The sequence below is a fragment of the Odocoileus virginianus genome, chromosome 26 (genome assembly GCF_023699985.2).
Source record: "Odocoileus virginianus isolate 20LAN1187 ecotype Illinois chromosome 26, Ovbor_1.2, whole genome shotgun sequence".
In the NCBI taxonomy this organism is placed as follows: Eukaryota; Metazoa; Chordata; class Mammalia; order Artiodactyla; family Cervidae; genus Odocoileus; species Odocoileus virginianus.
Genome location: NC_069699.1, coordinates 46,188,666 through 46,204,023, shown reverse-complemented (window position 1 = coordinate 46,204,023; position 15,358 = coordinate 46,188,666). Strand labels below are relative to the sequence as shown.

At 54.5% G+C, this 15,358-nt stretch overlaps 1 long non-coding RNA gene across 3 annotated transcripts; it reads right to left on the bottom strand.

Annotated features, from left to right (window-relative positions):
* Positions 1-1,811: 1,811 nt before the first annotated feature.
* On the bottom strand, positions 1,812-7,328 carry LOC110152371 (uncharacterized). Of its 3 annotated transcripts, XR_011483794.1 has the most exons (4): positions 7,263-7,328; positions 5,539-5,660; positions 3,591-4,708; positions 1,812-3,081 (listed from the first exon to the last, which is right to left on the bottom strand). It is a non-coding gene; the product is annotated as an uncharacterized lncRNA (long non-coding RNA). The 3 variants fall into 3 exon arrangements; XR_011483791.1 differs by having other exon boundaries at positions 1,812-4,708; XR_011483793.1 differs by lacking the exon at positions 7,263-7,328 and adding an exon at positions 6,956-7,254 and having other exon boundaries at positions 1,812-4,708.
* Positions 7,329-15,358: the final 8,030 nt, after the last annotated feature.

Below are 15,358 nucleotides of genomic sequence, written 5' to 3'. Positions count from 1 at the left end.
CGGTGGTATTGCCCCCTCAGTTTCCCCACCGGCCAGGCAGCTGTGGTGAAGTCGCTGTCAGCCACAGCACCCCGTTGCCGCGGAGACCAGGCGACCCTCCTGGCAGAGGGAGGCTGAGTCAGTTTGAGTAATGGCGGAGAACGCTGCCGCTGATGGGGAAAAATACATCTTCATAACAGGGTGAACCTTTTGGAAAATGGAATAAGTAAAATAATTGAGAGAAAGAAAATTGAGTTTTTATTGCTTTTTAAGTGTTTAAGTGGAGGTTTCATTTAGGGAAATTATCGTTGCTTTTATTTTTAGCCACCCAGTGGGGTGGGGTGGGGTGGGGTCTGGGGGAGCTTTGATTCAGGGTGGGGCTTCAGTCTCCCCCCCCTTTCCTAGGAGCCTCAGGGGCAGCTGCCTCTCACAAAAGAGGAGGAGGCTGAGGCGGAAGTCTCAGTGGAGGTTCTAGATTCGGCTTGCCTCCTATCTCCCTTGAGTCCATCAGGCTGACCATTCGCCTCCTCTCTTGTTGGTCCTCTGACATCTTTGAACACCCTCGTTTAGCTCCAACACCCTCTCAAGTGGGCCTGGGGCTTCCTCTGAACCCCCTCACTCCCCTGAGCCTCCAGACACTCCCCTTGTCATTTCTGGCCTCTCCTGACTGGTTCTGGGTTTCCTATCCCCAGTCCTACACGGCAGCACAGTGAGGGAGGAGAAGAGGGCTTGGTGAAGCCTTAGTGACTCATCTGCTCCATGGCGGGAGGGGGTGGCTGTTGGGGAGGGACTCAGACCATCAGTGGACCCAGCCTCCAGATGGGTCTTCCCATCCCCGCCCTGTTCAAAGCCATCTCTGGCTCCCTACAGTCCTTAGGACCAGTCCAAGCTCCTCAGTGGACCCCCAGGCCCTCCCTCTCCCACCGCACTGACTGCCCCAGCCCCAAGCCCGTGCCCTAATCCTGGCCCCTCGTCCCCACAGATAAACAAGGTGCCATCTCTGGGCGGGGGGTGGTTCTCATCTGCCAGGTGCCCCTGCTGACCACCATGCCCATTCCTGTACTTGGATAATTGCTCTTATACTCCAGCCTTAGCTCGGGGGTCACGAACTCTAGGAAGCCTTCTACCCCCCTCCCCTGGAGCCAGACTCCTTCGGTCTCCTCCGCAGCTGTGGGACACTGATCCATGTACCCACTGTCTCCCGCTCTACTCTGCCCCATCAAGGCTAGACAGTAGATGATTCCTCACCATGTCTGTCTTGCCAAACCCTAAGCCTGGGGCTTAGTGCGTGCTCCGCACACATCAGTGAGTGAATGAATGACTTTCCAGTGACAGGGGCTTCCACACACAGGGCCAGTTCTCTGCTGTACAAGCTGTGGAGAGTTCAAACGAGCTCCTAGGCACCTTGGCAGAGCCCAATTCAGCACTGTCGAGGGAGTAGGATGTGAGGCATCCTGGAAGCTGGGTGATGGTTTTCCATCCCATCGACCGGCCCTGCCCCACTGGGAGAGGACCCTGGAAAGCTGGGAGGACACGAGCACTTCCTCCAGTCCACCTTGGGTCTCCTTTCCACCCTGTCCCTTCTCTCCGCCACCACCCAGTCCTGGTTTGGCCCCTTTGGTCGGTAACCTCGGTCAGAGCTCCCCTCCCCTCCTCTTAGCTTCTGCTCTTCTCCCCAGGGAGCACCCCACAGCCTTCATTTCTGGCAGCCACCCTCTCCCACCCGGCCCCGCCAGCTCCCCATCCCTTCCCCATGCAGGCTCCGCAGCCTCCGTCTCCTATAGCCCTGCCATCCCTCAGCCGGCACGGCTGCTTTCCTCCAAGAAGTTAAGTTGAATTGATCTGCTGTTTAATGACCTGATGTGTTCATTGCCCACGTGGCCCGTTGGCAGAGGCGGTTGAGGGGGTGGGCAGGCGGACAGCTAGGGTGCCTCAGTGCCTGGGTAGACCCCTGCCTGCCCACCTGGGAGCACAGCAGTGCAGGAGTGCTTTCAGGGCAGCAGGAAAGGATGCACGCACCCACCCACCATGCATTCACACACACACACACACACACACGCACATGCACACACACACATATGCACACACACACACCTTGCTGAGCCTCCATATGCATAAACACATGCACGCAGTCACGTCTCCATGCCCGCACCAGCTTACTGTGCTTCCAGCTGCAGCGAACATCTGTATTACCACCTCTCCTGGCCCTGGCATTCAAGGCCACCATGACCACACCTCAGCAGACCACTCCAGCCACACGTACTCAAGATGCCTCTGGGCACAGAGGAGGGGAGGCGCTCCATCTCTGTCCATTTGTCTATCTGTGTCTGTAGAGGTGTCTGCCAATTTGGGGGAGCCTCTGGGGCCGACACTCGGAGCTCCTTGTATGGGCACCTTCTCTCTGAGCTTGAGATGGGGTGCACCATCACCCCTCTCCTTTCTCAACCATGTCCTGAGCAGCATCTGGACTCGGACTTGCCCTGAGTTTATCCTCAGCCCTGGAGGCGACAGAACTCCAAGGAAAGAGCCCTCGCTGAGCACCATCATGTGCGGCGCTTTCACACCACTGTTGCTTCTGGTCCTTGACCCCGTCCTAGTTACCCAGTCCCTGCCTACACAACTTCCATCCCACCTCCTGTCACTTACAAGGAGTGAGGTCCCTGAGGAGGGCCCTTCCCAAGTCATGCCTGGCCTGTCTAATTCCCTCCAGTGTTTCTGGCTGTTTGGCAGGATGGAGTTTTGTAAATCCCAGTGGCACCTCTTCTCTGGGCCAGGCAGGAGCCGGCGGTGGGCGGGAGAATGGGCATCACTGTCCTTGTCACCCACTGCTGGCCCGGGTTCATTTTGCCACATTCAGCTGTCAACACTCTGATTCTGCCTCCTGTAGTCAAAGGCCGTGTGCCCGGCAACTCCTGCCACTAAGGTGGGCCTGGTGACCCTATTTTACAGATGGAGAAGGGGAGACTTTGAGAGTTTAAGCAACTTGCTCTTGATGGAGCTCACAGGTGAGAAGTGGCTGACAGAGGAACTGACCCTGAAGCAGGTCATCAGCTGGGCTGGCTCAAACCCCACACCTTCCACCCAGATGGGACGATGGCAGCCCTGAGACCAAGAATGCAAGCCCTGGGCCCCGCAGGTATGGGGCTCAGCGCATGGTGTTCTTTCTGGAACTAGATGAAAACTGAAGATTTCCCGAGGATCAAACTCCACATGGCGGGGAGTCTGTGGAGGCTGCTGGGGTGGGACACAGACCCTTCCAGCAGCAGAGTTCCTATTTGCATCTTGTCATGTGTTCATTCCCAGCCCCTCCTATCTCCACTGTGAAACAGCCCCTGGGGACCTCTCTTTGGGGGTATCATTAGCTGTTCCTCGTCTTTGGAGGGACGTGGGCCAAGGGATTTTTGAAGGCTGACCTTGGATGAGTGAGTACAGTGGCCGCTGTCCACAGCACCCCCCTCCAAATACACACTCCTTTCTCTCTCTGATAGAGGGTGGGGGGGAGGGGGAGGAGGAGCAAGGTAGGGAGGAGGGGAGGGAGGGGAGTGGGAGAGAGAGGAGGAAGGTGCAGGGAGAAGTGGGAGAGGCAGGGGAGGACACACACACGGGCTGACCTGCAGAGAGGCTGGCAGGAGGGGGAGGCAGGCCGCAGGGGAGTCAACGATGGCTGCAGGAGACAGATAAGGTTGGGGAGAAAGACACGCTCCGCTGATGGGAGCGCAGGGATTAGGGGCTCCAAGGGCCTGTCCTGTGCCTTTGAGTGGAAACTCGGGAAGAAAGGAAGCTGCCCTAATGAGAAGGGAGGAGAGCAAAGAGCGATCCCATTTCAGGGGACCCCGGTGCCCTTTGGGAGCGATGAAAAGACCCCACCCCCACCCCTCTTCTGCTGGCTGTGTGGTGACCCATCTTCATAGGGGGCCCAGGGCTCTGGCCTGTGCAGGGCAGCATGGAAGATCCCCTGAGCTCGGGCACTCCCCCAATCAAAGAAGACAAGCTATGGCAGTGGCCCACACTCCACACGCCAAGCCGACATGCCTGTAGCCTGGCAGGCATGCTTGCCAGCCCACAGCGGCAAAGTGGAACTGTGCCTGCCCTGGTGGAGCCTGGCTACCCTTCACACATGTGTGCTATCCAGCCGTGTCCCCACACACTCATGGTCGGACGGGTCTCCGGGATTCTTATACTCCACTTCGTGCCTGTGGCCTCTCACCCGGGGTAGCTGGAGGCATGCCCGAACCAGCCGGGCTGGGTCCTGGGCCAAGTGAGGCAAAAGCCTTGCATGGCACGCTCTCATTCACAGGGCTAGATTTGGAGGACATCTCACATCCTCGGCCCCTGAGGCAGGATGAGGCTGTCCCCTTGTAGAGTTCCCTGGGCTCCCAGGCCCTCAGGTTGGGCTCCCTGAGTTTGCCCTGGTCGTGGGATTGGGCCCGGAGCCAAGTCCCTTCCGGCCAGGGGAGCGCAGCTCTGTGCGTGCGGGGGGTGGAGAGGGGCCTCTGGCCTCGCTAGCTGTGCTGCGCCCAGTTCCCCACCCATGGGGGCAGGCAGAGGGCACTCACGGATGTCAGAGTGCATGCATCCTGAACCTGGGGCTCCCGGGGGCTGGGTGGGAAGGGGATCCCCTTCTAGGTCCCTGTAGAACTGTGAGGGACCTACCTGAGGTGGCCTCATCCCTCAGGAGGAGTCCAGCTGATGAGAATGCGAGTCAGGGAAGGGTTGCTTTGCGTCAGTCCTGTGGGATGGAGCTAGGACCCGTTGGCCCAGAGCCTGGCTGCTGGGGGTGGCTGATGGAGATTAATGGTCCCTGTCCTGGGTGGGGGTCAGGACTGGGTCAGGTGGCCTTGAGTCTGATGGATGACTCAGGGCTGGGCCAGGAAGCCGGGGGAGGGGTGGGGCTGGCCCCACCCTGTCACAGATGTGGAAGCTGAGGCCCTGCTGGGCCCACCACTGCCCAGGGGGCCAAGCCCCCTCCCTGGCAGGAAGTAGGTTTTACTCAGCGTGTTCATCAAGTAGACCAAAACCCTCCTCATGAAGGCCCTCCTCACAAAGACCTCAGGGTGAGGGCTAGGCTGCTAGAGTCTGGCCCCAGCCTCCTGCGTTCATTCATTCATTCATTCCTATGCCTGCCTCTGGGGTCCTTTCTGGACTGCTATAATCTCCTCCCTACCCAAGGAGGCCAGGCCCTCCCCTCTGTCCCGGCATTTCTTTGCCCATGTCACTGTCCCTCTGCCCCATTGACCTGCTGGCTGTTTCTCCAGGAAGACTCTGGACTGTTACTTTCACCAGTGTTTTTTGTCTTCCAATCTCAACCCCCCTGCCCCACGTGCCCCCATAGCCAGCAATTCTTGACACACATGTGCCCATGCATCATGTGCCTCTCCTCCCTGATTGCCCGTCTGAAGTTGTCCCCCGCCGTTGTTGATTTCCAGACAACCCCAGTTTGCTTCCTTCAGAGCCTAAACATATCTTGTTTGTTGGTTCTTCTGTTTACCATCTGTCTTCCCCGGGCATTGGGAGCCCACCAAACCCTCCCTAGGAGCCAGTCCCAGCTGATTTCCTTACCTGTCCATGAATGCTCAAGTCCCCAGGGCTATTCAGGTCAGTGTAAGGCAGGACCTGTTCACAGACCAGTGACAAGACTGTTTCCAGAGACTTCCTCGGTGGCCCCATGCTTAAGAATCCGCCTGTCAATGCAGGGGCCATGGGTTCAACCCCTGGTCTGGGAATTAAGATCCCACATGCAATGGAGCAGCTAAGCCTGTGAGCCAAGTCTGCTGAGCCCACACACAACTCAATGAAGACCTTGCATGTAGCAACTAAGGCCTGACACAGCCAAATAAATAAAGAAATATTTTTTAAAATATGCAAAGACTGTTGCCAGAGTAAGAGGCTGCCCATCTCAAGGGTCCCCTATAAAGGTTGAAAGATTTGCCTCCAGGTTGTTGGAACCCAGATGGCCAGGATCTCGAGAACCATACACAATCAGAAAGCGGGTTCCCTAAGCCCTGCCTAGGCGTGACACTGTGGCTGGAGCCTGGAAAAGAGGCACGTGAAGATTGGCACCAAATCTGGGTCCCTCCGCCTCTAATGTGATGGAGATAAATGAGATGTCTGGAGCTGCAGAGAATGACAAGGAGGCTGGTGTAGTCTGAGTGATGCAGTTTGGGGAGGGGGCAAGGCAGTTGGAGATGAGATGCTGGGAGAATCTATAATTCCTCCAGGACACCCACCGCCCTCTGTGGAGAGTGGGGGAGATGGGGTCTACAGGTCGCAGTGGGGGTGGAGTGTGGGATGGCTTCAGGTCCCAGTTCAGCCTTCATCCTCAAGGGTCAGTGCCAGAGGCTTTAATGCCACCCTGGTGCTGAATCCTGGGTGGGGAACCAGCCTGGGGTCATGGAACCTCACCTTACAGTCATGGCTCCTCTCCCCACTTAGTCCAGCCTCTTCTCTCCCCCTCTACACGCCTAGCATCCTCAGACTCTGGGAAGGGTCTTCTTGGTTGCTATCTAGGAATCAGTGTGCCTGGCTGGGACGTGGCTGTGGGTGTCTCTAGTAGCCAAGTTCCTGAGAATCACCCCAGTCTGTGTTCCTTCCACCCAGCTACTACCCCAAGAGCTCCCTGCCTTCACCCGGCGAGGTGTTGGGAAAGGAGCCAGGGGCACAAGCCTCTCATTTTTTGAGATGGAAGGTGATCTTGTGCCTTGGAGAGAATGTGGCCCCATCTTTTCTCAGCTCCTTGGAGGTCTGGGACCGCTGGATAACCTTAGGCTCTCTTTGGAGGTTAAATCCACAGCTCGGGAGAGAAAGGATGGAGTGGGGCTGAATATGGCTTCCACTGCTGCCACCTGGTGGCGGAAAGAGGCAAGGCGCCTGCTGTTACAGTTCCCAGAAGGTGGAGGAAGGACACTCCTTGGGCTGGGGGCAGAAGCACAGGTAAGACGTGTACACACACACCGGCCGCCCCGTCTCCCACTCGCACCCTGGCCAGGAACCTGGGCCTTCACTTGCTTTGGATCAGAGCCTCCCCAGGTGCTATGTGACACGAGCCCACCAGAACCTTCCAGAATGCCTTCAGAGCAGATCTCGGGTCAGAGATGGCCTGTTTGGCCTTCACTGTATTAAGGGAGGACCCAGGGCCTGGATGACATCCAGGGCCACGCCTGATGGGTCTCAGTGGCAGAGAAGAGGGGGCGAGTGGGAGCCCGCCAGGCAGCAGGGAGAAGGTGGAGCAGGGAGATGGGGGCAGCCCAGCCCAGCCCTGCCTGTCCTGTGCTTGCTTTACTCACAAATGGGCTGCTTCTCTCTTAGCAGGACCGGAAATGAGTTTCTGGGGCTCTCCTCAGCACCCCACAGTGTCCCACTTGTGTTGTAATAATGCCCCTCCCTGCTCCAGAGTGTACTGGTGGTGCAGGGCGGGGTTGGGGGGGGGCTTGCTCAGGACCCACAGGCCTTGGCCAGCTGAGCTCAGCAGAGGGTCCTCGAGAACAAATAGACTGCCCTTCCTGCTCCTCCTTGATTCCCCGGCACTCTGCCTGCACCAAGGTTATGCCAAGGTCACCAGATGTACTGAAGGAATTACAGTGTGGCAGGCAAAGTTAAAACTGGATACCAAAAATGACCAAGTGGAGAAAAATCAAACGTGTCCCCTCAAGTGAACTTTCCTCTCCCTCTTCTCAACCTCCAGAAGGCACATCCCGCCCCGCCATTCCATCCTCCCAGGCTCTCTCTCTCTACCCGCTGCAGAACATGCTCTTTCCCCAGTGGTACCTTTCCAAAAGTCTCAATGATTCAGTCCAGAATAACCTCCAAGAACAAATCGCTGGATGATAACCTGGCAAGGGGTGGGGTGCGGTGGGGTGGGGAGAATTAACTTGGCTCCCTACTTCACATCTTAAAACAAACACCAATTTCATTTGGATCAAAGCTAGAAGTACTAAAAAATGAAGAAAAAATTCCTAGGAGAAAACAAAGGGATTGTTGTCCAACTTTGATTTGTTATGACCTTTTCGAAGTATAACAAAAAACAGAAAAGCAGCAAGAGAAAAAGTGGGATACATCTGGCAACATAAAAAATCAAGCATTTCCCTGTGGGGAAAAAAGTCAAAGTTTAAAGACAAGAAGCTATGGGGAAAAAATTGCAAATTTCATATATATATATATACATATATATATACATATATATATATGGGCTTCCCTTGTGGCTCAGTGGTAAAGAGTCCACCTGCCAATGCCAGAGACATGGGTTCGATCCTTGAGTCAGGAAGATCTCCTGGAGAAGGAAACGGCAACCTGGCAGGAACCTGGCAGGCTACAGTCCATGGGGTCATGGAAGAAGTTGGATACAACTTGGCAACTAAACAACAAACAACAATATGAAATATATATATGCATGAAGTGAAGTTGCTCAGTCGTGTCCGACTCTTTGTGACCCCATGGTCACATGGTGTAGCCTGTACCAGGCTTTTCTGTCCATGGGATTTTCTAGGCAAGAGTACTGGAGTGGGTTGCCACTTCCTTCTCCAGGGAATCTTCCTGACCCAGGGATCGAACCCAGGTCTCCCACATTGTAGACAGACGCTTTACTGTCTATATATATGCATATATCCCCTATATATATATATACATAAATCCCCTATAAATCTAGAAGGAAAAAATCAACAATTCCAGTAAAAAATGAGCAGAAGAGGTGAACATATAGTTCACATAGTTACGCAAAAGGAAATCCGAAAGACTCACCTACTGAAACCACGCTCAGCTTCCTTCCTCTGAGGGAAATGCAAACTAAGTGAGCACAGCTGTGAAAGGTCAGTGCACATTTCTGGTAAACATGGGGGAAGGCAGACACTTGTAGTCGGTGGCTTGTTAAGAGTATAAATTGTGTAACCGCTGTGAAAGCAATTTGGCACTATCTATCAAAATTAAAAATGCACAGATCCTTTGGCCTAGCAGTGCCCACTTCTAGGAATTTATCCTCCAGATAAACTCACACGCATGTGAAATTATACCCCAGGGTGGTCACTGGGTGATGTTTCTAAGAGTAATCTATTGGAAACAGCCTACCCAGAGAAGCCTGGCTAAGTCAATATGGAGCATCCTTGCCACACGTTCTATATGGCTGTCAAAACGGATGAGGGCGAGGCAGTGTGATGTGTGAACAAGGTGGAGTGTATATACAGGATGTGAACCCCATGTTTTTATGTTTTGGGGTTTTTTTTTAGGGTTGGGATTCTTTTTTATTGAAGTGTAGTCGACTTACAATATAATGTTAGTTTCAAGTGTATAGCAAAGTGATTCACTTATATATATACATATATGTACATATTTCAGATCATTTTCCATTATAGGTTATTGTAAGATATTGGATATTGTTTCCTGTGTTATACAGTAAATTCTTGTGGCTTATCTCTTTTATGCATATAACCTGATGCTTTTTTTTAAAAGAAGAAGGGTAACTGTTCTGAAATCCTGCCAGTGCTGTCAACACCTCTCAGCCCCCATCACCCTGGCCCTGTCCCCCAAGGCTGGGCTGCATGGGTGGCATCCGTCTGCCCTCTTGGTGTTGATCTGGACAATGGGAGCCCACCAGGAACTTAGCAGGTGGGAGGGGACATGATGTTTATTCCCATGTCCCTTCCCACCCCATCCTCCTCTTGATGTTTCTGAACAGAGAGTTGCTCACATGCCTCCCTGTTTGAAACTCTCTGTGGCTCCCTCTGCCCTCTGGCGAGAAGACAGACCCGCACCATAAAATGTGGAGGTTCCACCACGGCTTTCGAGGGTGTCCTCTTGCCAGCTGTCCATTCTCTGTACCTCCAAACCAGCATGGTTCCCTCTGCCTGCCACCTTCCTCCCTGCCCCAGGGGACAGCCTCGAAGGACCGCCTTGTCTTCCCAGGGGTGCCCTGCTCCTGCCCTGACTCCTCCCTGCAGCCTCCCTGGGCTCCTGGGAGGCAGTTTAGCTAAATGGACAGAGGTGCCCAAGGCTCAGAGTCTGTATGCTGCAGGGCCCAGCTCCAGTTGTTCCAGACTTTGGGAAGAAAGTGGCCTGTTTGACTCTCCTCTGGGAGGCTGGACCAAAAGAGGCCAGGGAGGACCCAGGGGGCTGTGGACCCAAGGCTGAATGGAGAGCTCTGGCAGAACAGGCTGTGGGTTGGGGCAGAGTAGGTATAGAACCATGTGCCATCAGTAAGAAGCCATGTTTTTAAAAATAACTCTGCTGTCAGCAGTGGTGAAACAATATAATAAATATAAGAAATAAATCTCGTTACCATGTAATGAGCTGCCTTATTAATGTGTTAAACTTGTAAGAAATGCTTAAGTGTTTAATTGGCACCTAATGAGGGCGCCAATTAGGAATCATTATACATTTCTTTAAAAAAATCCTAATTGGCAGGGGGGCATTTCAATCAATGCCACAGAGCCAGCTCCTTGGGGACCCCATCCTGGAGATGCGGCTGGTGGCTGTACCCGCAGGGACACACGTTGGTGGCAGCCACGCTGCAGCCCGCAGTAAGGTCAAGGCCACCCAGGCTGGACGTGACCCGGACCCACCAGGGACCAGGACTTAGTTTCTCCCGGGCCTCCTAATCCTGCTGCTGATTAGAATTCTTACTAAATGGCACCTTGTCAGGAGGCTTCTCTGTTGCTCCAGCCAGATGGGGGGACGTGGTCTTTCTAGAGGCTTCCAGAGGCTGAGAGTTCACTGGGCACTGTGACCCTGGCTCTCCTCTAGTGCCCGGCACACAGAACCTCAGCATCCCTCACTCAATGCAATCTCATCCGGGTCCCCTTTATGAGCAGCACCCCTGTGCCTGGCAGGGCTGCGGGAGGGGGACAGGCAATGGGACTCAGAGTAGACTCCATCCTTCTGGCTTCCAGGACCCAGCCTTCCTTCCCTGGAAGAAGAGAACGGAGCAGATCTATGTTCTAGGCCAGGCCGGCAGAGAAGTGTCCTGAGCAGCCAGAGTGGGACTAATTACCAAATAAATTATCAAATCAATCACTTGGGTAATTGCCAGAGAGCTGGGAGGAGGGGGTGGGTTGGAATGGGGGCCCACCAGGGGCGAGGCCCAGCCACGAGCAGGGTGGGGTGTGACCCTGGCCCAGGCAGGGGGTGCAAGAGTGCAGAGGCCGGACTCGGGCAGCAGTCTGAGCAGATGACTTGCAGAGAATGGGAGGCATCAGGGTGAGGGTCTTGGAAACCCAACTAGGGGGTTCCAGATTTCAGGGGAAGACCTGCAGGCCTGTGAGTGGAGGTTAGAGGGGCTCTGGCAATAGCGGCAGGTGGGGCATGGCTGGGAGCCTGGCTGGGATGGCTGGGAGGTCCAGGAAAAGATAGCTGAAGGAGGGTCTGGGCCCAGTTACATAAGTTACACCTCTTCCAAGCCAGGCTGCCTGTGGCGCTCCACCAGCAGGAATCATTTTGCAGAGCTGCGTGTTTCCTGCTCTCGGTCTTATTGGGGATGACGTTAAGAGGGGGAGATGACAGTGCCTATCCTCCTCGGCTACACAGCCTGGCTGCTGCAGCAAACGCCCCATCTCATGTGTTCCCTCATGAGGATGCTGGAGCTAACAGAGGAGGAGGTCTTTCGGTGATGTACCCAGGAACCCACCGAGAGCCCAGACCAGAGTGGGACCCAACAGGAGGGAGGCAGGGATGAACCCAACCCGTTCAGAGCGTGGCCTCCGAGTCCCACAGGGCTGAGTGCGAATCCTTTGTGACCTAAGACAGGTCACTCAGCCTTCCTGAAACTCAGCTACAGGTGGGACAGATAAATGATCTAAGAACTCCATGAAGGGAATTCCCCGGCCCCAGTGGTTCGGAGTCCACGCTGTCACTGCTGAGGATGTGAGTTCAGAACTCAGTGGGAAGAAGCCTCCAAGATGGAGGGAAGGGAGCAATGTTTTTGGCTTTTCTGTGCAAGACCCTGGTGGACACTGAAAGGAGCTAAAATCTGAGGTACAGATGGGACAGGAATTTACAGTAGAGGTCCCAGGGTAGGCACAAGTGGCCGTGAGAAAGTTCCAGGAGGGATTGACCTGCAAATGCTGTGGGCCTGGGTGAGGCCCACCGCAGGGCACAGCCCCCAGCCTCGCCCTGCTCAACCTCCAGCAGTTGGTCCTGACGGCAGGCCAGCCCTGGAGAAGGGGATGTTCTTCCCTCCCTGTGGAAGCTGCAGAAATGGCAACCCACTCCAGTATTCCTGGCCAAAAAATTCCAAGGACAGAGGAGTCTGGCGGGTCATAGTCCATGGGATCGCAGAGAGTCAGGCACGACTGAGAACGCATGTATATGCCTGGAAGCTGCCCGGTGAAGTCGGGGGCCCCAGTCCCTGTGGCACCTTCAGGGCTTGGCATAGACCCCTCCTGTCTCCAAGTGCCCACAGGACAGCTCCCCTGAATGGTGAACCCTTGGGGTTCAGTCTTTATCCCCTGCTGGGAGAAGCTGTCTAGACACCAGGGCAGGGCCCACAGCTTCCAAAAGCGGTGGGGACCATCTACAGTAAGAGTACAAATGACTGCATACATTTCTTGAAGACTCTGTATGTGCTTTTTCTGTATGAACTCATTTAATTCTCATGTGGCAAGAAACCACTTATCAATCCTGCATTCAACAAATAGCCCTGAGCACCTAGAAGGTACCAGGCTCCATTCGGGAGGTCAGGACACAGGGGCCAGTAGACATTCTCCCTGACCCAGACCCAGTTCAGGCCTGCTCCTGGCAGGGAGGAAGCAGACAGCTTCGGTGCACCAGCCACCCAGACTCCCAGACTCCTGCAAAAAGGACCTTCCTGCGGAGCTTCATGGAGAGCTCTCCCCAAACTGGCATCACAAACCATGCCCCTAATCTGGGTCTGCAGTGCCACCTGCTGGTCACATTGGGAAGGGCTCCAAACAGTCATCTCGCCTTACCCGGCCAAGGGAGACTGGTGCACTCACCCACTGAGGTTTGGGCAGGTCGCCACCATTGTCGCCTGGTATCCAACCCCAGCACAAGGACAGCCTTGCCTTGGTGCTCACTTTGGCAATGCATATACTAAAATTGATATACTTGCTGGAATATATCTTCTCAGTACAGAGATTAGCTTGGCCCTTGGTGAAGATGACACCAAAATTTATGAAGAATTCCGTACTTTTTTTTTTTTTTTTTTGCAAAGAAGAGAGATACAGGCATAGAGAACAAATGCGTGGACACCAAGGGGGAGAGGAGGAAGAGGATGAATTGGGAGATTAGGATAGACATATACACACTATTGATACTATGTGTAAAATAGTTATGAGAACCTATTGTATAGCTCAGGGAACACTACTCAGGGCTCTGTGGTAACCTAAATGGGAAGGAAATCCAAAAAAGAGGAGATATATGTATGTGCTATGCTGTGCTAAGTCGCTTCAGTCGTGTCTGACTCTTTGCAACCCTGTGGTCTGTAGCCCACCAGGCTCCTCTGTCCAGGGGATTCTCCAGGCAAGAATACTGGATTGGGTTGCCCTGCCCTCCTCCAGGGAATCTTCCTGACCCAGGCATCAAACCGGTGTCTCTTATGTCTCCTGCATTGGCAGGAGGATCTTTATCACTAGTACCACGTGGGAAGCCGAGATATATATACATATGTATAGTTATTTATTTTGCTGTACAGAAGACATGCAACATTGTCAAGCAACTGCACACCAATAAAAACTTTAAGCCTCACCTTTCCCCTGGTCAGAAGTGGTGTCTCCTCCTCTGAATTCCCGTCACCTCACCTGCTTCTCTTGTCACTTCCCAGAGAGGGGTGAGTAGTTGCTGTCAGCCTCACCATCCTGGCTGTCACCCTGGGTGGGATCTTAGGAGGCCAGCTCCCTATGGGTGCCCCTCAGCCCCAGTGTCCAGCAGAGAGAGGGCCTGGCATGCAGGAGCTGGGGATGCTTGAAGAGAACAAATGAGTGGTGAGAGGAAGGGACAGCTCTGTCTACAGAGAACATTCTTACTTTTTTTGGTGGGGAGGTCTTGGGTGTGAGCTCTGGGGATAACCCACCTGGCCCTGCTGCTGCTGACTTCCCCTGCTGCTGTGTGCCTCAGTTTCCCCATTTGTGATATGAGGGCATGCCTGGTGTCCATGCTCTGGGGCTGCTGAGGGGTTAAATGGGCTCTGGTATTTTCCGCAAATCTGCAGAAGGTTCACACGCAGGCCTTGCCACCCGCAGGGATTTAAGGCAGGAATCCTGCCTCCCTCCCGCCTTCATCCGAGGCTTCAGAGTGTCTGTCACCTTATTGAACTGTTATGAAGTTGCTGCTAAGTCCTTAAGTCCCTCATAATCTGCAGTTCTCAGCCTCCTCAGGGTAAAGATCATTTCAACTAGCTCCGCCAGGGAGGGGCCCACACTCCCCTCGCTGGGCCTCCAGCCTGCGGGCCTGGGAGCGGCGTTGGGGCAGGGGTTCAGGGTCTGTCCCCTGGGCCCTGACCAAGAGGGGTCTGCATAGTAGGCTGAAGCACCGAGGGCACAGATTTTTTTTGGGGGGGGGCACTCATGTTAGTTGGGGCAAGTGTAGTATCAGCGCCCGAGTGAATGGCTTCTGACACTTTGAACCCCAGGTTCCCACTCATCTCTCCCTACTCCTGCCAGATGAGCCCCCAGGTCAGGACCCGCGGCGTGAAGGTTGCTCTCCGTGACTCGGGGAGGGGTCCGAGGATGGAGCGAGACAGGGCAGGAAGGCCACCTGCAGTGCTTAGGAGGTGCCAGCAGGTGGCAGCACAGGACAGCATTTGATGCTGGAAAGCAGCTCGTGTGGCCAAGTGGGCAATACCCGCTGGGTGCCCCTTCAGGCAGCAGCACCTTCCTGTTTCCTGGTCTTGCCTGCAACTCCTTTTTCAAACAGTGTAGAGGAAGAGCCAGTCCCCTGGCTCTCAGCCTGGTGGCCCCAGTCTCTGGGGGCTGGATCTCTTTCCTTGTAAGATGAGTGACAGTATATCCCCCACAAGGGCACTGGGAATAAAGTGAGATTGTGCTGGGATCAAGCCAATCAAAGGTGACAGTTGCTGGGACCAGATTCTGGCCCTTGAGGTGGCCCAAGGCCCATTGCCAAGGCCCTCTGTGGCCGTGGTCCTGTGAAAGGCAGTGGGGAACCCTGACTTGGCCCTCCCTCCGTGAGCTTGTCCACCTACCTGGCACGTGGCAGGAGTTCAATAGACCACACATTATTTTATTTGCTGTTTTCTATATATTTTTTAAAGCTTTTTATTTTGTACTGGGTCTCTGATATGGATTGCATTCCCTGGTCCAGGGGGGCTGGGAAAGGAATCCCCCTTCCCAGATAGCTCTCAGCCCCACCGACCCACTCTGCTCCATCCCCCACCCCCTTGGGGCCTGGGAGAGAGGAGACCCCTTCAACTCCTTGTCCCCCA